The 21,454-nt window shown below is 45.3% G+C and overlaps 1 protein-coding gene, 1 long non-coding RNA gene and 1 other non-coding gene across 4 annotated transcripts in view; 1 reads left to right on the forward strand and 2 right to left on the reverse strand.

Annotated features, from left to right (window-relative positions):
- SNTG2 (syntrophin gamma 2) overlaps positions 1-21,454 on the forward strand; it is a 690,678-nt gene that overhangs the window by 463,757 nt on the left and 205,467 nt on the right. The window lies entirely within an intron of this gene.
- LOC115087981 lies at positions 6,838-10,816 on the reverse strand. 2 transcript variants are annotated; one of them, XR_003855682.1, is made up of 3 exons: positions 10,658-10,816; positions 8,312-8,364; positions 6,838-6,969 (listed from the first exon to the last, which is right to left on the reverse strand). It is a non-coding gene; the product is annotated as an uncharacterized LOC115087981 (long non-coding RNA). The 2 variants fall into 2 exon arrangements; XR_003855681.1 differs by lacking the exon at positions 10,658-10,816 and adding an exon at positions 10,204-10,306.
- TRNAV-UAC lies at positions 15,155-15,227 on the reverse strand. The gene has a single exon. It is a non-coding gene; the product is annotated as a tRNA-Val (tRNA).

Genomic DNA, 21,454 nt, shown 5'->3' on the forward strand with positions numbered 1-21,454 from the left:
AGATACAACCAATATACTAAACATCCAATACAACACAAGTTGTTTAAACAAACTAACAACAACAGAGACCTCCCTCATAACTACAGCCTATCTGTTTTTTCTGTTTTCTCCCCATACCAGTTCCCCTCATACTACTAACATTTGCACCTCACTTTGCCTCATGCACACCACATGCCATTCACACCACCACACACTACCCTTCCCTCCCCTTCCCCCCTCCACCCCCTAAGCCCCCTCACTCTACTGAGACCCTGGGTTGCACCATTCAAGCTCATAGCCACTTGCCCGCAGCCCTTCTTGAACAGCTGTCGGCATCAGAAGAACACAAGCCTGCCAGCAGGCCCAGTACAGTTTATCCGACTTCCGCTTGCCCAGTACAAAGTCTAAACGTTCAAGTTGGAGAAACGAGGCCATTCGCTGAAACCAGGACAGGACTGATGGGAACCCGTCCCGGGCTGTCCAGTTGTTTACCCTTTTCCACTGAGAAAATTAGCCATTTAATCCTACGCTTTGTTTCCTGTCTTTTAACCAGTTTGTAATCCACAAAAGGACATCGCCTCCTGTCTCATAACTTTTTAGTTTTCTTAGAAGCCTTTCATGAGGGACTTCGTCAAATGCCTTCTGAAAATCCAAATACACTACATCTACTGGTTCACCTTTATCCACATGTTTATTAACCCCTTCAAAAATATGATTTGTGAGGCAAGACTTCCCTTAGGTAAAGCCATGCTGACTTTGTTCCATTAAACCATGTCTTTCTATATGTTCTGTGATTTTGATCTTTAGAACACTTTCCACTATTTTTCCTGGCACTGAAGTCAGGCTCACTGGTCTATAGTTTCCTGGATCGCCCCTGGAACCCTTTTTAAATATTGGGGTTACATTAGCCACCCTCCAGTCTTCAGGTACAATGGATGATTTTAATGATAGGTTACAAAATTTACCTAATAGATTTGAAATTTCATTTTTTAGTTCCTTCAGAACCCTGGGGTGTATACCATCCAGTCCAGGTGATTTACTACTCTTCAGTTTGTCAATCAGGCCTACTTCATCTTCTAGGTTCACCGTGATTTGGTTCAGTTCATCTGACTCATCACCCTTGAAAACCATCTCTGGAACTGGTATCTCCCCAGCATCATCATTGGTAAACACAGAAGCAAAGAATTCATTTAGTCTTTCTGCAATGGCCTAAACTTCCCTAAGAGCCCCTTTAACCCCTCAGTCATCCAACCGACTCCCTTATAGGTTTCTTGCTTCGGATGTATTTTAAAAACTTTTTATTATGACTTTTTGCCTCTACGGCCAACATCATTTCAAATTCTCTCTTAGCCTGCCTTATCAGTGTTTTACACTTAACTTGACAATGCTTATGCTTTTTCCTATTTTCTTCAGATGGATCCTTCTTCCAATTTTTGAAGGATTTTTTTTGGCTAAAATAGCCTCTTTCAGCTCACCTTTTAACCTTGCTGGTAATCGTTTTGCCTTCCTTCCACCTTTTTTAATGCATGGAAGACATCTGGACTGCGCATCTAAGATTGTATTGTTATAACTATTTATATTTTTCCAAACAAACAGAGAAAAGTACATAGAAGCAATAACTCATATTGCAGTGAGGTACATGGCAAAAGATAGTACATAGGGGAGCAAACGATTGAGGGACAATAGAAGTGGAAATAAAAAAATAACCCTAAGTGGCACCACAAATTAGCTTAAGTATCATTCAAATAATCAAGATATGGCCCCCAAGTACTGGTAAATTTAGCATGCTTACCCTTAAGACTGTATCGTAGCTGTTCCAGATCAGCAATAGCCTGTATTTGTGAGCGCCAGTGAGGCATACTAGGGGTGACTTTTTTTTATGAATGAGAGTGATCGTAGCATCAGCCATAGTGCCCAGGGAATGCCCCCCACCACCAGTAGGGAACCCATCAGGGCCAGGACATTTACCCTCCGGTAACAACTTGATAGCTGCCTGAATTTCAAGCAGAGAAATTGGGGCCACCATAAGATTCTATTTTTAAACAATGTCTACACCTGTTGTACACTTTTAACCTCTGCAGCTGCACCTTTCAGTTTTTTTCTATTTCGCTCATTTTATCAAAGTTTCCCTTTTGAAAATTTAGTGTTAGAGCTGTAGATTTACATACTGACCCCTTCCAGTCATTAGTTCAAATTTATCACGTTATGATCACCATTGCCAAGTGGCCCCCCACTACCACTATTACCTCTCTCACCAAATCTTGCGTTCTACCAAGAATTAAATCTAAAATTGCTCCCTCTATCGTTGGTTCCTGAACCAATTGCTCCATGAAGCAGTAGTTTATTCCATCCAGGAACTTTGTCTCTAGCAAGTCCTGATGTTACATTTACCCAGTCAATATTGGGGTAATTGAAATCTCCTATTATTGCACTGCCAAATTTATTAGCTTCCCTGATTTCTCTTAGCATTTCATCATCTGACCATTTTGGCCAGGTGGACGGTAGTATACTCCTATCACCGTACTCATACCCAACACACATGCGATTTCAACCCATATAGATTCTAATGAGTATTTAGTCTCTTGTATGATCTTTATACTGTTGGACTCTATAGCCTCCTGGATATAAAGTGCCACACCCTCCAAGTTGATCCTATCATTGCGATATAATTTGTATCCTGATATAGCACTGTCCCGTTAGTTATCCTCCTTCTACCAAGTCTCTGTGATGCCAATTATGTCTATCTCATCATTCACCGCTATACACTCTGACTCTCCCATCTTACTTCTTAGATTTCTGGCAATGGCATACAGACATTTCAAAGTGTGTTTTTTATTTGTATTAACAACCTGCTTTCAGATGATAGGGATAATTTGGATTCTTTACTTACAGGCACATGGACTACGTTTGCATTTATTGGAACCTCTCTGTTGGGATGCCATAGCTCTCCTATTTCATTAGTATCCTTCAAAGATACATTCCTCCGAACCATTTAAAAGCTGCTCTATCTCCTTTTTAAAAGTTAGTGCCAGCAGCCTGATTTCATTCTGGTTTCCCAGTTTCTTACAAAACTGAATCCCTGCTCCCTGCATCATCGTCTCATCCATGAATTGAAACCCGAGAGCTTTGCCTGCCTCTGAGGACCTGCACCTGGAATGGGCAACATTTCAGAGAATGCCACCCTGGAGGCTCCAGATTTCAGCTTTCTACCTGAAATCCTAAATTTGGCTTCCAGAACTTCTCTCCCACATTTTCCAATGTCGTTGGTGCCCATATGTACCTCGGCAGCCAGCTCCTTCCTAGCACTGTCTATAATCCTATCTGGGTGACGCGTGAGGTGTGCCGCCTTCGCACCAGGCAGGCAAGTTACCAGGCAGTCCTCATGTCCACCAGCCACCCAGCTAGCTACATTTATGATGGCCGACCTAACCCTTCCCTCCTGGGCAGTAGCCCTAGGAGTCTTGTACTCAGTGCAAGAGGACAATGCATCACCTGGAGAGAGGTCCTTGCTACAGGATCATCACTTCCTGCTACACCAAGATGATGTTCTCCAACCGTGAGACTTTTCTGATCCAAGGCAGCACCGGGTGACGTGTGAGGTATGCCACCGTCGCACCAGGCAGGCAGGTTACCAGGCAGTCCTTCCGTTCATCAGCCACCCAACTATCTACATTTATTATGGCCGACCTAACCCTGCCCCCCGGTACTGTAGAGGTTACATGGGGTAAATCAATCAGGAGCCTGAGTTTTTTTTTTTTAATTTAATTTTATTTATATTCCAACTTTCAGCACTTCAAAGTGGATGACATTCAGGTACTGTAGTTATTTCTCTATTCATAGTGGGCTCACAATCTGACCCTGAGGCCACAAGGAGTGGTGACAGTGGTATTTAAACCCTGGCTTCCCACTGCTCTAACCCTTAGTCTTTTATAGCCAGCGAGCAGAGGTGTTTCAGGGATCGGGCTGAGGCAGAGCTGGAGGGGCAGAGTCAGCAGAATTTCAAATGTCTCTCTGGTACAGCACAAAAGTCGAGCCACGCACTTGGAAAATTATTGTTGGTGATGAGCAGGAGTTTTACTTGTTATTTGCCTGGTATATTGAGAGAAGGTTTTTTTATTCAGATGATCTTCAGCCGGGCAGCAGTATGAGTGCAGAGTTCCACTGGCACCAGGAGCTGGAGCTGAGGGGATGAATCCCAGGACCGATGTCTTCACCCTGCTGCTAAGTTCTGAGAGAGAGAGACTGTAACACTGAGAGAGAGATGCTCGTTTCAGCAGACATTGCACTGCTGCTGAGGATCTGTAGAGGATAGAACGGGCTGAGAGAATGAGAGTTGGAATTAGCAGAAAGAGAGAGAGAGACCTGTTTCAGCTGGGAAGTACAGCTGTGGGGTGACAGGAAAAGGTTACACAGCACCCTCATATCTGACTGGAAGGAAGCAGCATTTCACTCTGCAGACAAACTGTTAAGTACCAGCAGTTACTGCTCCTTTCCTTTTTTCCTCTTTGCTGTTTGCAGTTTTCCAAGCCTTTTGAGTTAACTGTAAATCCTTTTCTTATATATTAACATTCATTTATTAGCACTGTTTCTGTGAAGGATTAGTGACAGGTTAGTACTGAGTATCAGCAGGGTCCTGCACCAAGTCTCACACTTCTTTCAGGTTTTTGTGTCAGGTAGAGCTGGAGTAACCAACAAGCATCTGAATCAGTGAGGAGGTCTTCTGACCACAGATTGTGCTAATAAATAAACATTTGACTGCTATTTAGTGATTCCTCAGTTGTTATATTTATTGTTTTGTCTTTTCTGGGTCCTTTTCTAAGGTCTAAGCACCTCCCAGAGGAGGACCTAGTTTAGGGTAGTGAGTGGACTAAACCATTTGCTATGGCTCACTGGAGTAACTATAGAGGGCAGACAGTTCCCTGTGATCTGAGGGACTCCTCGTCTCTGAGAAATCACTGATTAGCACTGTGAAATCCCTGAATACCAACAAAATGTTTCTTCATTTATATTTATAAACTAATAGGTCCATTCAGCGGTGCTGAGAGCAGGAAGTTAGCTGGACTTACCCAGGTACGGGTTCCCGCTGGATAGACCCAAAGACAGTGGAGTAAGTTTATCTATCTCACTTCAGGGCTGCTACCCAGCTAAACATAAGCCCCACACCCGGTCATCTCTTTTTATCCAGGTAAGTTAGCCATTCATTGGCCCACAATTTTAACACTTTGCGGTTTGTCCAGCTATATTCCAAACTCAGCCGGACAAATCCGCTGACCAAGCACCTTTAAAAGTATTACAGGGCACGAAGCGATGTTTGTAAAGTCTCCTTACCGGTTTTTTTTCTTCGAAGCGCATGCACTGCAATCAGACCAAACACACACGGGATGTCAAGGAGAAGTAAGGGAAAGGAAAAGGGGAAAGGGGAAGCATAAACAAGACAGAGAAAGGGGAGGAAAAGTAGAGAACAGCAAAGGCAGGTGGGCAGAGAGGAAGGAGGAGGGAGATATAGAGAAGGGAGGCATGGGCTAGGGGAGAGGAGGGAGAGCAGGGAGAGCATTGGAAGGAGGGTGGGAGGAGTTGATACAATAACAGGAAGGAGCAAAGGAGAAAAAGATGGAAGGGGGGAACAGGAGATAAGGCCGGGAGATTGATGGGAGAGGGAGGAGGGGAGATGCAGAGGGGGAGGCATGGGGTAGAAGAGAGGAGAGAGAGCAGAGGGAGCAGTGGAAAGAGGGATGGGAGTAGCTGCACCGGTGCTGAAGTTTGCAGGACGAGCGGAACCGGAAAGAGAAAGAAAGGAGATATGTGAGCATTTCCTGATGTCCTACTTTCCATCTGAGGTACAGGCATTGATATTGGTTATCACAAAGTTAATTGTGCCCATTTCTGTATTCAAAGTAAGGGGTAAGTTTTCAGAAGAGCTGCTAAGTGACCACAAGAGTTGATTCCGTTTACTGGATAAATTTTCAATCACAGCTTGGCGGCTGGAAATATTCCCAAATTTAGCTTAGCTGGTTCAGCACTGAGAAGCCTCCTGAATACTTACCCTGAGCAGCTCCAGAGGATCTAACCTCACTGAAGGGCCTGTCCCTTAATCTAAAAAAAATACCCACCTCTACCCTGACTCCCAATCACTCGGTCATTTTTGATGCAGGCTTGTCTTCGTCTGTTAAAGAAAGGTTCAAACTTTAAATTGTGTAAGGCTGAATGCACATCACCATTATATACAGGGAGGACAATAATGAAAGCCATTTCTGGGGATAAAGTGCTCTTTTATCCACAGAAATAGGCTATTTGATTACTGTCCATCCTCTACACAAGTAAAGGTAGGAGCATATAACAAGGTATATTTCTGGTTTGGAGTTCGGACAGGGGGAAAACTATATGCTACCCAGCTAAACATAAGCCCCACACCCAGTCATCCCGTTTTATCCAGGTAAGTTAGCCATTCATTGGCCCACAATTTTAACACTTTGCGGTTTGTCCAGCTAAATTCCGAACTCAGCCGGACAAATCCGCTGACCAAGGACCTTTAAAAGTATTATAGGGCACAAAGCGATGTTTGCAAAGTCTCCTTACCGTTTTTTTTTCTTCGAAGCGCATGCACTGCAATCAGACCAAATACACACGGGATGTCAAGGAAAGTAAGGGAAAGGAAAAGGGGAAAGGGGAAGCATAAACAAGACAGAGAAAGGGGAGGAAAAGTAGAGAACAGCAAAGGCAGGTGGGCAGAGAGAAGGAGAAGGAAGATATAGAGAAGGGAGGCATGGGCTAGGGGAGAGGAGTGAGAGCAGAGAGAGCATTGGAAGGAGGGTGGGAGGAGTCGATACAATAACAGGAAGGAGCAAAGGAGAAAAAGATGGAAGGGGAGAACAGGAGATAAGGCAGGGAGATTGATGGGAGAGGGTGGAGGGAAGATAGAGAGGGGGAGGCTTGGGGTAGGGAAGAGCAGAGGGAGCAATGGAAAGAGGGGTGGGAATAGTTGCACCGGTGCTGAAGTTTGCAGGATGAGCGGAACCGGAAAGAGAAAGAAAGGAGATATGTAAGCATTTCCTGATGTCCTACTTTCCATCTGAGGTACAGGCATTGATCTTGGTTATCACAAACAGGCCAATACAGTAAGGTGCGGTAGAAAGAGGTGCATTAGTGCCGGGCGCACCTGCGTTTGCCGCACGCACAGTTCGGATCACATACCGCTCGAGACTGTATTTAAATGGCAATCTTTGCGTGCCTTGAAGGCTTTATGCATAAGCAACACGAAATCAGACGAAAAAGAAGAGTCTGAAGACAAATCTGTCTGATCCCCCTCAGGGACCTCTGGATTGGCAGCACAGCTGGGTCTCGCAGGTCTGTCCCCCTTAGGGACTCTGCGTTGTGGTGACAATCGCGGTGGAGGCTCGTCCTCCCCCCGTGCCGCTGGCGCCTTGGGGCGTTCCCACGGGAACGGGTCGGCACCTGAAGAATGTAAGTCCCAAATGCTCCGGTCACTGTTTGGACCCTCACCAGGTCCCTGCCCGTGGCCGCAGAGACCCCTTGCCTCCGGAGAGGCAATTGGAACACAAATTGTCCCAGGACAGTTGCGCCCACGCGGTGCCGCAGGCCCTACAAGCGGCCCGATGCGGCATGCTGCAGCAAAAAACCGCCCCGAAAATCGCTCGGAAGGTGGCGAAAATGGCGCGCAAGCACCCAAATGCGACCGGAAGGGAAGGAGAATGAAGCCCCGACAGAACACACAAAAAAAAATTTTAACTTTTTTTTTTTTTTAAATATACTCGCCCAATAGTCTCCGGGTCCTGGACCTACTGGGGGGAGTGAGCCGGGCTCCCCGGTATCACCCCCAGTCACGTCACGCTGGCAGGAGGGCAAAGCACCCCACACCTCAGCGGCCTCGGAAACCAGGGGGGATGGTCCCCTCCGGACCTCACAACCCCCCGGGAGGCGGGAGACTGGACCTGCAGGCAAACCACTGCGCTCCTATACCTTATTCTAACTTTATCCTTCTCTTTACCCAGCTAACAATACTATCTAGAACTGAAAAACTAGGCCTCAGCACAGACTGTAGGTTTGCACCTCCTCCACCTGCTAGGAGACAGAGAATACTGCCAGACTGTATGTGGCACCAGCCTAGATAAGGCATAGGTTTGTTTGATAAACTTCTATCTCCAACTGCTAGAGGGTGGGCAAAACCCAGGAGTCTGGACTGATCCAGGTACGTACAGGGAATTTAGCTTAGCCAGTTCAGCACTGAGGAGCCTCCTGAAAACTTAGCCTGAGCAGTTCCAGAGGATCTAACCTCGCTGAAGGGCCTGTCCCTTAATCTAAAAAAAATACCCACCTCTATCCTGACTCCCAATCGCTCGGTCATTTTTGATGCAGGCTTGTCTTCGTCTGTTAAAGAAAGGTTCAGACTTTAAAATGTGCAAGGCTGAATGCACATCACCATTATATACAGGGAGGACAATAATGAAAGCCATTTCTGGGGGTAAAGCGCTCTTTATCCACAGAAATAGGCTGTTTGATTACTGTCCATCCTCTACACAAGTAAAGGTAGGAGCATATAACAAGGCAGATTTCTGGTTTGGAGTTCGGACAGAGGGAAAACTATATGCAGAGTTTTCCTTTAACACCGTGCCCTCACAAAAAGCAGGCAGGGGTATTTTAGAGGGGGCAATAAACAAAGCAAATCTAGATGTGTACTTTTGCATTCCTTATCACCTCAGGTTAAAATTCAGATGGGATTGGCCAGACCTTGCATACTTTGATTATTTAGGTCAAGGCTGGGAAACATCCAGACCCAGATGAGACCCACAGCTCAGTCCCAGGCAGCCACTGCCAGAGCCCCAGACCAGAGGTTCATGGAGGGAGCTTTTGCTCCGTGTCTCTGACTCCCCCTTCCCCCTCCCCCCCATAATCAAATGTTCACGGCAGGAGCGAGCAGGATCTGCTGCCACAGCTTGGGTTCATCTCCCCACCTTGTCCTTGAATGAAATATTCATAAGGACTGGAGAGTGGCACGAGAGCTCCTGCCATCATCCTTGGCTCCTTCCTGCAGCCTCCCACCCCAAGAAAAACTGAGAGAGGCAAGACTCGCTTTCAATTGCTTCCCCTCCACCTTTATAATCCCACACAATGTTTGTTTTGGTTAAATAAAGGCCGCAGTTTATTATAACATGACCCGAGCCCCCTAACACTTAATACACTATTCAACATATACACCCCCCCCCCTTTTATCCCCTTCTTAACAACTTGCTCCCCACCTCGACCCAGTGGTAGAGCTACACCCATAGAGTCCATTTCCTTACCCCGCCTCGCACCAGCGTGGGTAAGTACCCTGGCCTCTGAGCTTCGACCCCCTCTTGTTCATTGGCCACCTCATGTAGCAGCCCCACGCTACACGAGATACCCCCCCCCCCCAAAAAAAAAAATGCCTTTTAACAAGACATAACAAAATCAACCATATTGGGCTCAGGTTACCCGCCACTGTGACAATCAATAAAGACAACACACATTGAATAACATCCAATGATTCTACCATAAGGGAGGGAGGAGGGAAATTATTCCAGCCTGCTCCCTCAGCCCTCTCGCACCCAACTGAGGCGCGAAAGGGCTCTCTGCCCTATTACCCCAACCAATCCCAGCTCCTCAATTCAAAATACTTCCTTTTCATTGGCCCCTTAACTTTACTTTCTCCCCCTCCCCTTTCCCTCCTAACTTATAATTTAACCCTATCCTACCGCTCGCTAACCCCCGTTATTATCTGCTAAGCAATACAAGATTGCTTAGCCTTCACTTAAATGTTCACAGGGAAAACAGAGCAAGAGCTGTGCTGCTTCTGGCTCTGCCCCTGCCACACAGAATGAAATATTCATGGCAGGAATGAAGAGCACACATCACATCTCTTCCTTTACCTCCCTGGAATAAAACATTCTTAGCAAAAGTAAAGCAAAAGCTGCTTCACCTGACACTCGGAGGTTAAACCCTTGCTCACTTGCTTGGACCTTGAAGATCCTAGCAAGCACTGCAGAGGCCTTGCGTGCTCCTGCACTTGTGCCTCTCTCCTGACAACCTCCCACCCACCAACTGGGTTTCCCAAATACCCTACCACCTGCTCCTTCATGAGGGCTTTCTGAGGACATTGTGACTCCCTAAACCTGGGGTTTCACAGTATCCAGACAAATAAAGAAGGCACATCCAAAAAATACCAGAATCACTGAAAAACTCACTTACCTAGGATCCACAGTGCTAATAAACAGAGCTTGTTATGAAGACTGTATTACAAGCAGGGGAAGAAGAAAAGGAATTTCACAGTAACTCCAACTGGTTTTTAAGTGAATGTTTTTTGCAGAGCTGAATGCTGCACCTGTCTCAGTCGGCTCTGAGGGTGCTGATAGGATCAGCTCAGACTGTACAACTGGCTGGGCTTCTTTAGCTTTACAAACTCTCCCTGTCTGTCCCTATTAACCCACAGCTCTCTCTCTCCCTCAGGGACCCTCTAATGGTAATAAAAGGGAATTTACATGGGAGGGAAATAATATTAACCACTATAACTGTTTTGCTAAAAGGAGAAGTAAGGGAAAGGAAAAGGGGAAGCATAAACAAGACAGAGAAAGGGAATGAAAAGCAAAGAACAGCAAAGGCAGGTGGGCAGAGAGGAAAGAGAAGGAAGATATAGAGCGTTCACCCAGCAAGATAGGAACCAATCTCTTGAAGAGACAGCGTAGTCCAGGCAGAAGGTCTGTGGCAGATAGTGAAGAGACGAAGTGATGGTCACAGGAACATGGAGACGTTGGAGGCATGAAGACCCAAGAGACGCTGGAGGCATGAAGACACAGGAGACGCTGGAGGGACGATGACACAGGAGACACTGGAGGCATGAAGACACAGGAGACGCTGGAGGCATGAAGACCCAAGAGACGCTGGAGGCATGAAGACACAGGAGACGCTGGAGGCATGAAGACCCAAGAGACGCTAGAGGCATGAAGACCCAGGAGACGCTGGAGGCACGAAGACCCAAGAGACGCTGGAGGCATGAAGACATAGGAGACGCTGGAGGGACGATGACACAGGAGACACTGGAGGCACGACACCAAAGCACAGGGATCACAGCCTAGGAGCAACAGAGGACGTCTGTTGCAAAGAGCAAGAAAGAAAGGAGTTGCCTGGTTTCAAACCTCTACTATGGTGATGTCATAATCAGACATCATAATCCCGAGCTGGCTTAGCTCTCCAGCTGCAGCCCTTAAAGGGACTTAACACTTTGCTCTCTGGCTATAGTTTTCCCCCTGTCCGAACTCCAAACCAGAAATATGCCTTGTTATATGCTCCTACCTTTACTTGTGTAGAGGATGGACAGTAATCAAACAGCCTATTTCTGTGGATAAAAGAGCGCTTTACCCCCAGAAATGGCTTTCATTATTGTCCTCCCTGTATATAATGGTGATGTGCATTCAGCCTTACACATTTTAAAGTCTGAAACTTTCTTTAACAGACAAAGACAAGCCTGCATTAAAAATGACCGAGTGATTGGGAGTCAGGGTAGAGGTGGGTATTTTTTTAGATTAAGGGACAGGCCCTTCAGTGAGGTTAGATCTTCTGGAGGCTTCTCAGTGCTGAACCAGCTAAGCTAAATTTGGGAACATTTCCATGCTGGTAATCAGTTTGCCTTCCTTCCATTTTTCTTAATGCATGGAATACACCTGGTCTGTGCTTCTAGGATGCTACTTTTAAACAAGGCCCACGCCTGTTTTTTGTAACTACTTTTCTCATTTTCTCAAAGTTTCCCTTTTGAAAGTTTAGTGCTAGAGCCATAGATTTACATACTGTTCCCCTTTCAGTCATTAATTTAAATTTGATCATATTATGATCACTATTGCCAAGCAGCCCCACCACTGTTACCTGTCTCACCAAATCCTGAGAGGAGAGGATCACCTTGCTGGTGGCTGAAAGGAATCAGTAAGTTTTTGCTTGGAACATTGTCTTTTTTAAAAGTATTGGGGCAAAGTTAACTATTTGGGAATATTATTTAGTGTGTTTGTGCCTTTAATAGTCAGAAAGGCAGTGAATAAACAAGTTAGACTGTATTTTTAAATAGTCAGTCAATAAGGTAGCAGTAGGTAGTGTTTTTATTTTTAAAAGTCTGCAATACAAACTGAGTGTTTGTATTGAAAAAAAAAACCCACAAAAAAAAACAACCAACCCAAAAAGTATCCAGAAGCTAGAAATAAGCTAGGAGCAGTATATACCTAAGTAGAAAAGTTGAATAGTTCAGCTCAGTTACTCACCTTGGAAAGGTGTTGAGGTAGTGTGATTGGGTTTGAATAGGCACCAACATTTGTTAATCAAGAGAGCAGTGAGTCACTCAGGCTGACTGAAGTTAAGACTGTTTGTATTTCCCAACCCTCCCCCCCCCCCCCAGGTCATCCCTTAATTTATAGGCAAGTGCCACTTTCACAAAAAAAAACAAAAAAAACAACAAAACCTTTATTGAGAATTCGATCAGAGCCCAGTAGGCCACTACCAGACACATAGTGAATTCACTAATACATTTAAAGGACGTTAGACACATTCCTACTCCCATAGCAACCTAAAACTTAACGAGGAACTGATCAAAATTGAGATGAAGACAGCAGTCCAGCACAAGAGGGGGGCTTCCCAGTCTTTTGCATCGAGTGTCACATGTATGATTTTTTACCCACCGGTGAGAAGTTGTACATGTGCATGCGATGCAAAGAGCTCCTGGCTCTCAGAGAACGAGTCCGATCTCTGGAGGCTAGAGTGGCAGACCTGGAGGAGCTGAGGCAGACAGAGAGATATATAGATGAGACCTTCAGGGACATAGTAATCAAGTCCCAATTTCAGACTGGCAGCCCTGGTGCTGCCTTGGAGGAAGAAGGTCTCATGATGGGAGAACACCAACCAGGTGCAGCAGGAAAGGATCCTGTAGCAAGGACCTGCTCTCCAGGTGATGCATTGTCCTTTCTCACTGAGGATATCTCCCCAAGGCCTACTGCCCAGGAGGGAAGGGTTAGGTCGGCCGTCATAGTTGGTGATTCAATTATTAGGAATGTAGATAGCTGGGTGGCTGGTGGGCATGAGGATCGCCTGGTAGCATGCCTACCTGGTGCGAAGGTGGCGGACCTCAAGCGTCACCTAGATAGGATTTTAGACAGTGCTGGGGAGGAGCCGACTGTTGTGGTACATGTGGGCACCAACGACATAGGAAAATGTGGGAGGGAGGTTCTGGAAGCCAAATTTAGGCTCTTAGGTAGAAAGCATAAATCCAGAACCTCCAGGGTAGCATTCTCTGAAATGCTCCCTGTTCCACACGCAGGTCACCAGAGGCATGCAGAGCTCCGGAGTCTCAATGTGTGGATGAGCCAATGGTGCAAGGAAGAGGAATTCAGTTTTGTTAGGAACTGGGGAACCTTTTGGGGAAGGGGGAGTCTCTTTCGAAGTGATGGGCTCCACCTTAACCAGGGTGGAACCAGACTACTGGTGCTAACCTTTAAAAAGTAGATAGAGCAGCTTTTAAACTAGAACAAAGGGGAAAGCCGACAATCGCAGCGCATGGTTCGGAGAGAGGTTTCTTTAAAGGATACTAATGATGCATTAGAATTAGGGCATCCCGACAGTGAGGTTCCAATAATTAGAAAAGTAGTCCAAGTGCCTGTAACTAAAACCTCTCCTGAGCTAAAAATTTCTAACTTATCCCTATCAATTAAAAAGCAGAATGAAAATACAAACAAAAAACAAACTTTGAAATGTTTGTATGCTAATGCAAAAAGTCTAAGAAGTAAGATGGGAGAATTAGAATGTATAGGAGTGAATGATGACAGACTTAATTGGCATCTCAGAGACTTGGTGGAAAGAGGATAACCAATGGGACAGTGCTATACCGGGGTTCCAATTATAGCGCAATGACAGGGAGGAGCACTCGGGAGGAGGTGTGGCGCTTTATGTCCGGGATGGCATAGAGTCCAACAGGATAAACATCCTGCATGAGACTAAATACAAAATTGAATCTTTATGGGTAGAAATCCCTTGTGTGTCGGGGAAGACTATAGTGATAGGGGTATACTACCGTCCACCTGGTCAAGATGGTGAGATGGACAGTGAAATGATAAGAGAAATTAAGGAAGCTAACCAAATTGGTAGTGCGGTAATAATGGGAGATTTCAATTACCCCAATATTGACTGGGTAAATGTATCATCAGGTCACGCTAGAGAGATAATGTTCCTGGATGGAATAAATGATAGCTTTATGGAGCAATTGGTTCAGGAACCGACGAGAGAGGGAGCAATTTTAGATCTAAATCTCAGTGGAACACAGGACTTGGTGAGAGAGGTAACGGTGGTGGGGCCGCTTGGCAATAGTGATCATAATATGATCAAATTTGATTTAATGACTAGAAGAGGAACAAAGTGCAAATCCAAGACTCTCGTGCTAAACTTTCAAAAAGGAAACTTTGATAAAATGAGAAAAATTGTTAGAAAAAAACTGAAAGGAGCAGCTACAAAAGTAAAAAATGTCCAAGAGGCGTGGTCATTGTTAAAAAATACCATTCTAGAAGCACAATCCAGATGTATTCCACACATTAAGAAAGGTAGAAAAAAGGCAAAACGATTACGGGCGTGGTTAAAAGGTGAGGTGAAAGAAGCTATTTTAGCCAAAAGATCTTCATTCAAAAATTGGAAGAAGGATCCAACAGAAGAAAATAGGATAAAGCATAAATGTTGGCAAGTTAAATGTAAAACATTGATAAGACAGGCTAAGAGAGAATTTGAAAAGAAGTTGGCTGTAGAGGCAAAAACTCACAGTAAAACCTTTTTTAAATATATCCAAAGTAGAAAGCCTGTGAGGGACTCAATTCTTTTTACCACACAAGGTGTTGGCTTTGGAGTTTACCTAAAGCTTTCTTATTTCGTTTCCAGTAACCATTCCCACACTTCTTCTGGGGAAGACGATATCTGCTATGAATTTGCATGAGATCAAGTAGCACGCATAGAAGGAAGGGCCTGTAAATCTATCCCACGCATATAGATTGTGGATATCCTGAAAACCTGACAGGTGGGGTTTCCACTGCACATATATGGAACCCATTGGTCTTCAACTTACTTTTTCGGTATCTAAGTTATCCTTGCACTCAGACGCATGCCTGTTTCTGCAGCAAGTTAAAAATGGCTCCACTGGGGATTGAACCCAGGCCCTTCTGCGTGTAAAGCAGATGTGATACCCACTACACTATGGAACCAACTAACCTCTTCTTTTAACCTGTGAGCAACTGTTGAACTCTTGATGCCAGACTAAAGGAGGACTAATTGAACAAGCATCTCAGCTAGAGAAGTGCATTCATTGAAAACAAAATATAAAAATGAAATCAGTGGAGACAACTTGATTCTTTTTTATTTATTTAGTTTATTTATTAAAAATTCTTGTATACCATCATTCATAATATACATCACAACGGTTTACATGTTACAAAATCATAAAATCAAACTGAAATATCTAAAAGGTACAATAAAATATGATAACAAATAAAAGTGTTAATCAATTATTAATAAATGAACATAAAACAAAGATAAAAATAATGTTTCTTTAAACCAATTAGTCCTTTTTTTCAAGATAGTCAATATAAGCCTGTTCGAACAGCCATGCTTTTAGAGCTTTTTTAAAAGCTTTAAACTCGGACTCCAAACTTAGGGTCCAAAATGAGCTGAAGGGGACCCGTGAACCAAAGGAATCCTACTTGTTTCATTTCTGTCAAACAGAATGATTTCTATAAGCAATTATAGTCAAAAGACCCATGGAAATCATAGGCATAGCAACAGTTGCAAATGTATGGAGAAAGGTTCATACACTGTGGAGCGGGCAGGCTGCAGAGAAGGGACGGATTGGCATACCGTCAAGCAATGAGAGATATGATGTGTCGCAGCGGAGCATTTTCCTAGTCTCCTATAATGCCGCAGAGCGGGTTACAGTGATGCTGAGCTCGAAGAATGAGCATGTCATAGCCTTGCTCTGCATTGTTTCTCTAGACGTTGTCTGTGTGAAAGCATAGCTCTGAGGTCTCTCCGAATTCTTGGTAAGGATTTTTGCTGTGGCAGCCCATTAACACAAGACAGGAAAACAAACCATGGAGGCAGCATGGCATCACAATATCTACGCATCATTGTAGATTTGTGTTGCTTTGCTTGTTGTTCTGTTTTTCCTTTTTCGTGATTGAAGCCTTAGCTACACTTCAGATTAGTTATTTATTCTCTGTATGACTGCCAGTGGGCACATTGTGGGCAGTGGGAGCTAGGTAGTACTGGGCATAAGCAAGCAGTGAAGGCAGGCCAGAAAGTGCAGCATAACAGGCTGTATTGTGAAGCCTGTCTGTGACAGAGAAATAGTGCAGACAGAGCAGACAGGATGACACTCACTGTTTGCCTGGCAGAAGGCAAAGTGTGTGCAGTGGGCACTAGGCAGTGGGCATTATAATACCACGGAAAAATGTTAAATCGTTGTAGTAATCTTAACATCCCCGGTGACATATATCAATGATGTGAGGGAGAGGGAAAGGCAGAGCAGATGAAGTAACTTTAAATGTGTCCAAAATTGTGCACTTTTGCACTGGCACCGGCAGGTAAAACCAGAAATGAGTACGGATGTGAATCGTGTCCCCTATTGTCTTAACGATTGAAATCATCTGGCAGGAGAGGAAAATCGTGTTTGGCACGATTGTTTCGTTAAAAAATGGTTAAAAAATCGTTTTTTTCCGATTAGTGCGCACTAACAGGAGTTAGTGCGCACTAATAGAAAATGATACAATTTGACACTTTTCAGGTCAGTTAAGATCAGTTTAGGAATGAATATGTATTCCTATTGGCTGCCCTCTTATTTATTCATGTTACCAAGGTTCCCACTAACAATATATGGGGGATGGGAAATGGAAACAGTTGGTAGCTTGACAAAAAAAGTAATGTGATCAGTCAATGTGACTAGAACTTGTGCCCTAACCCTGATACCAGGGGTGTTGTGATCTTCCTGCACACAGTGCCCTAACCCTGACACCAGGGGTGTTGTGATCTTTCTGTACACAGTGCCCTATCCCTATTAATACCAGGAGTATTGTGATTTTCCTGCACACAGTGCCCTAACCCTGATACCAGGGGTGTTGTGATCTTCCTGCACACAGTGCCCTATCCCTATTAATACCAGGAGTGTTGTGATCTTCCTGCACACAGTGCCCTATCCCTATTAATACCAGGAGTGTTGTGATCTTCCTGCACACAGTGCCCTAACCCTGACACCAGGGGTGTTGTGATCTTCCTGCACACAGTGCTCTATCCCTATTAATACCAGGAGTGTTGTGATCTTCCTGCACACAGTGCCCTAACCCTGACACCAGGGGTGTTGTTATCTTCCTGCACACAGTGCCCTATCCCTATTAATACCAGGAGTATTGTGATTTTCCTGCACACAGTGCCCTAACCCTGATACCAGGGGTGTTGTGATCTTCCTGCACACAGTGCCCTATCCCTAATAATACCAGGAGTGTTGTGATCTTCCTGCACACAGTGCCCTATCCCTATTAATACCAGGAGTGTTGTGATCTTCCTGCACACAGTGCCCTAACCCTGACACCAGGGGTGTTGTGATCTTCCTGCACACAGTGCTCTATCCCTATTAATACCAGGAGTGTTGTGATCTTCCTGCACACAGTGCCCTAACCCTGATACCAGGGGTGTTGTGATCTTCCTGCACACAGTGCCCTAACCCTGACACCAGGGGTGTTGTTATCTTCCTGCACACAGTGCCCTATCCCTATTAATACCAGGAGTGTTGTGATCTTCCTGCACACAGTGCCCTAACCCTGATACCAGGGGTGTTGTGATCTTCCTGCACACAGTGCCCTATCCCTATTAATACCAGGAGTGTTGTGATCTTCCTGCACATAGTGCCCTATCCCTATTAATACCAGGAATGTTGTAATCTTCCTGCACACAGTGCCCTATCCCTATTAATACCAGGAGTGTTGTGATCTTCCTGCACACAGTGCCCTATCCCTATTAATAGCAGGAGTGTTGTGATCTTCCTGCATACAGTGCCCTAACCCTGACACTAGGGGTGTTGTGATCTTCCTGCATGCAGTGCCTTCTCCCGCCTGCATTACTAGTGAGAAGCTGGCTTCACAGACAGGGGGGAGCTTCCTGACCCTCACTCCTCCCCTCCCCATGTCCCAGCCAGTGAATGGTGTGTGGGTGAGGGGGGGGGGGAGGATGGTGAGGCTGAAACCGCTCCATCCCTGCATTACTAGTGAGAGGCTGGCTTCACAGACAGGGGGGAGCTGCCTGACCCTCACTCCTCCCCTCCCCCATGTCCCAGCCAGTGAATGGTGTGTGGGTGAGTGGGGGGTGGGAGGATGATGAAGGCAGAGACAGCTCCCTCCCTGCATTATTAGTGAGAGGCTGGCTTCACAGACAGGGGGGAGCTGCCTGACCCTCACTTCTCCGGGATGTTGTAATCTTCCTGCACACAGTGCCCTATCCCTGATACCAGGGGTGTTGTGATCTTCCTGCACACAGTGCCCTATCCCTAATACCAGGGGTGTTGTGATCTTCCTGCACACAGTGCCCTATCCTTGATACCAGGAGTGTTGTGATCTTCCTGCACACAGTGCCCTATTCCTGATACTGGTGGTGTTGTGATCTTCCGGCATGCAGTGCCCTATCCCAGTTACCGGGGGTGTTGTGATCTTCTTGCACACATCCCGGTATCAGGAATAGGGCACTGTGTGCAGGAATATCACAACACCCCTGCTATTAGGGATAGGGCACTGTGTGCAGGAAGATCACAACACTCCTGGTATTAATAGAGATAGGGCACTGCCTGCAGGAAGATCACAACACCCCTGGTATCAGGGATAGGGCACTGTGTGCAGGAAGATCACAAACACCCCAGAGGAGTGAGGGTCAGGCAGCTCCCCCCTGTCTGTGAAGCCAGCCTCTCACTAGTAATGCAGGGAGGGAGCTGTCTCAGCCTTCACCATCCTCCCCCCCCCCTCACCCACACACCATTCACTTTCTGGGACATGGGGGAGGGGAGGAGTGAGGGTCAGGAAGCTCCCCCCTGTCTGTGAAGCCAGCCTCTCACTAGTAATGCAGGGAGGGAGCTGTCTCAGACTTCACCATCCTACCCTCCTCCTCACCCACACACCATTCACTGGCTGGGACATGGGGGAAGTCAGGAGTGAGGGTCAGGCAGCTCCCCCCTGTCTGTGAAGCCAGCCTCTCACTAGTAATGCAGGCGGGATAGGGCACTGCATGCAGGAAGATCACAACACCCCTGGTATCAGGGTTAGGGCACTGTGTGCAGGAAGATCACAACACTCCTGGTATTAATAAGGATAGGGCACTGTGTGCAGGAAGATCACAACACCCATGGTGTCAGGGTTAGGGCACTGTGTGCAGGAAGATCACAACACCCCTGGTATCAGGGTTAGGGCACGGTGTGCAGGAAGATCACAACACTCCTGGTATTAATAGGGATAGGGCACTGTGTGCAGGAAGATCACAACACCCCTGGTGTCAGAGTTAGGGCATTGTGTGCAGGAAGATCAGAACACCCCTGGTATCAGGGTTAGGGCACTGTGTGCAGGAAGATCACAACACCCCTGGTATCAGGGTTAGGGCACGGTGTGCAGGAAGATCACAACACTCCTGGTATTAATAGGGATAGGGCACTGTGTGCAGGAAGATCACAACACCCTTGGTGTCAGGGTTAGGGCACTGTGTGCAGGAAGATCACAACACCCCTGGTATCAGGGATAGGGCACTGAGTGCAGGAAGATCACAACACCCCTGGTATCAGGAATACTGCACAAGTTCTAGTCATATTGACTGATCACATTACTTTTTTTGTCAACTACCAACAGTTTCCATTTCCCATCCCCCCAACCATCACCTCAGTTGGAACCTTGGTAACATCAATAGATAAGAGGGCAGCCAGCCAATAGGAATACATATTCATTCCTAACTGACCTTTACTGACCTGGAAAGTGTCAATTTGTATCATTTTCTGTTAGTGTTCCTGAGTTTCCATTTCCATTTCCCAACCCCCCAACCATCACCTCAGTGGGAACCTTGGTAACATCAATAGATAAGAGGGCAGCCAGCCAATAGGAATTCATATTCATTCCTAACTGACCTTTACTGACCTGGAAAGTGTCAATTTGTATCATTTTCTGTTAGTGCGCACTAATGGGAGTTAGTGGGCACTAACACGATTTAACGATTTTTAATGATAAATCGTTAGAATTTCTATTGTATTGTGTTCTATAATGATTTAAGACGATATTAAAATTATCTGACGATAATTTTAATCGTTGAAAAACGATTCACATCCCTAATCAGCATCCTTCTGTGAAGCTTGTATGCTTAGGTCATGATAGTCATAGCTGCATACAATAAAACCATTATTGTTTATTTATATCAGTTGAGAAAGGAATAGCATGATTTTGTTTTTAAAACAAAAATTCCTCATAAAACATCAAACTATAAAATCAAGAAATAGAAAATATCAATCATAATAGAAAAACCATACTAATAAAGGAATAAATATTTCAAAATAAGTGAGAAGCATCCAATAATTAAAAACTCATATAAAACTTATACTAATTCCCAAACACCAATAAAACATTTCAAAAGAGCAGAGAATACAATTAACACCCAGTAATTAAAACTAATAAAGATAAAAAAAAATTCCCTGCTTTCCAAATCTTTGGAACTTTTGATTTGCAGTCACTCAGAGATAGTTGTGAATTAGTGGGGGATAAAGGTCGGCCCATAAACTTTGTCCTTTCTCATTTACATACACTCTCTACCACACATTTATTCTTTCACACTTATACACTCACTCTTAACACACTTGTACACACTCATGTAATAGGTTTACACACTCACACATTCTCTCTCACTCACAAATTTACACAGACACACTCTTACTGTCACTCTTACTCACATGCTCTGTTACACACTTACATGCTTTAAATTACACTCATTCTCTCACTCTTAATCTTATATGCACTTTCAATTGCACACTCATTCTCTCACACTCACATTCACTCTTACACACTCACAAACTCACTTTCAGACACACTCATACATTCACTCTCAGTCACACACAGTCAAAACTTGGGCCTCTCTGTTTCTTTGGCTACCAGTGAGTTGAACTTTATCAGTGACCCTGCCATTAGGGATGTGCCGAGGGATGCCATACGTTGCATTTGTGATTCGGATTCGTCGGGGAGCAGATATGTTGCATTCGGCTGTATGGCGCCCCGATGCATTAATACGGTGATTTCTATTCATGTGCCAGCTAAAATTAAAATTAGTTACAACCCCCCACCCTCCTGACCCCCCAAGACTTACCAAAACTCCCTGGTGGTCCAGCGGGGGGTCCGGGAGCCATGCTCTGCACTCACACCCTCGGTGCCGC

The sequence above is a fragment of the Rhinatrema bivittatum genome, chromosome 3 (genome assembly GCF_901001135.1).
Source record: "Rhinatrema bivittatum chromosome 3, aRhiBiv1.1, whole genome shotgun sequence".
NCBI lineage: Eukaryota > Metazoa > Chordata > Amphibia > Gymnophiona > Rhinatrematidae > Rhinatrema > Rhinatrema bivittatum.